Here is a 2,291-nt window from a genome sequence, read left to right as displayed (position 1 = left end):
TTAAGAATTCCAAATTGTGAGGGAAATAATCCTCTCTTCTTTATTTTGATATAGCACTTGTTTTGATAAAGCAACAGAAAACAAACTACCTAGAGGGCACACTTAACCCTTCAAAGTACTTAAATAATTCTTTTTTTTTTTTTTTTTCTTTCCAAGACAGGGTTTCTCTGTGTAGCCTTGGCTGTCCTGGAACTTACTCTGTAGACCAGGCTGGCCTTGAACTCAGAAATCCGCCTGCCTCTGCCTCCCAAGCGCTGGGATTAAAGGTGTGCGCCACCACTGCCTGGCTACTTAATTAATTCTAACACGTTTCTCATATTCGTTGTGTGATGTTAACACTTCAGTATCTGGAGATTTCACACACACACACACACACACACACACACACACACACACACACACACAGACACACATCCAGCTTCATAGATGAGAACTAGCTGTTGTCACCGAGTCTCCTTCAGGAGCTACACATACCCCATCTGATGACTTTCCTCTGTTTGGCCTTTACTGTACAGGGAGGAAGTGTGTGAACAACAAAGATGGCATACCATGTATACTTTCAAGAAGCCCTTCGGTCTGCATACCTATTATGTATGTGTTCAGCATTTTCCTAAAAGAGAGACAAGGAAGAGTGGTTTCGGCTCCTATAAAGCCCGGGGTCCTCCCTGAGCCTTCCAGCATGGGGTTCTCTGTGTGGAGGGTCCCCTCTGTTTTACAATAGCGAATACTGGCTTGGCTTGTATTCTGTGTCATCTTAAAGGTGATGCTCATGAAGAATCCCTCTGTGGGCTTCCCATCAAAAACTGGCCGGTTTCCACCAGTCTTCCAGCCTGTTGTCTTACCCCTGGAGAGTACTCACCTGGCTCTCACATCTTTGTTACCATGCTCCCAAGAGCAGGGCCTCTTACTTCCTCATAGCCATGTTCCCAGTGAGGACCTACGCAACATCAGCTGAATGGCTACGTGGGGACAGTTGACAGATCCTAAATTGCAGGCTGGAAAGAAAGAAGGGACTCGAGATGTTTAAGGCAAGGTTGGTTGGCACCAGCACAGATGGCTACGAGGTCATAGCGGTTTGACAGGAATCCAGACATTTTCCCAAGGGTGCCCAGAGTGGACTGGAATCAGGCGCTCCTTGGCTACAAAGATCGGGGTCAGGAGCACATGGCCAAACAGACAGAAGAATTCCTGCTGAATGACATCAGTTTGGAAAAAAAAAAAAAAGGCCTTTTAAAAGTTTATATTAATTTTTAAATGAACAGATAAAATTATACATACGTATGGTATACAGTATGGTGTTTTGATATGTGTGTATATTGGGAAATGATTAGATCAAGCTAATTAACATATATTCCTCTACTACTTGTGTGTGTGTGTAATGAACACTTAAAATCTGTTTTGTGAGCAATTTTCAAGTCTCTGAGACAGTATAACCACACGATGCCCTTCAGAAGATTTCCAGACTCACTCTTCCAATCTATCTCAGCCCTGAGACCAACCTCTAGTCCACCTGCTCGGCCCCTGGAAGCCAGCATTCTGCTCTCTGACAGTCCCAATTTTTAGATTATGAGTACTCCTAGTCTCCCTGTGCCTGATTTCAACACAACATAGTATCTTCCAGATTCATCCATGTGGTTCAAGTGGCAGGATTTCTTTCTTTCTTAAGATAGACAGGAGCCTGTCAGAGGTAGGCAGATTTCTGAGTTTGAGGCCAGTCTGGTCTACAGAGTGAGTTCCAAGACAGCCAGGGCTACCCAGAGAAACCCTACTTATTAGGTAGGGTGGGTAGAAACAGGCATGAGACTGGGGATATGGCTCAGGAGTTAAGAGGACTGGCTGCTCTTTCAGAGGTCCTGGGTTTTGAGTTCCCAGCACACAGACACAGAGACACATACACAAAGAGATCTGACTCCCTCCTCTGCCTCTGCACTCATTGTGTGGACATGGTGCTCTTACTTGCTTGCTGACAAAACACTTAGACACATAAAATAAAAATTAATTCACTAAAACAGGGGGACACGTATACCTGACATGCTGTTTCTTTTGCTTTCAGTCAGCATAGAGAACAGTAGATTTCCCTGTGACATTTTCATACATAGTTATGGTTGACTCCACCCATCCCCCTTCCTCTCCCCATCTTCCGACTCACTCTTCCCCACTTGAACCCATCCCCCAATATCTCCTTCCTACTTTAATGCCATCTATTTATTACCTGCTTGACACCCACCTCTTAAGACCTCTTTTTCCTATCTCATGGGCCCTTTTCTAGTTTCTTGACATCTACTCACAGT

Source organism: Mastomys coucha, unplaced genomic scaffold, assembly GCF_008632895.1.
Source record: "Mastomys coucha isolate ucsf_1 unplaced genomic scaffold, UCSF_Mcou_1 pScaffold11, whole genome shotgun sequence".
NCBI lineage: Eukaryota > Metazoa > Chordata > Mammalia > Rodentia > Muridae > Mastomys > Mastomys coucha.
This window is presented reverse-complemented; position numbering follows the sequence as displayed.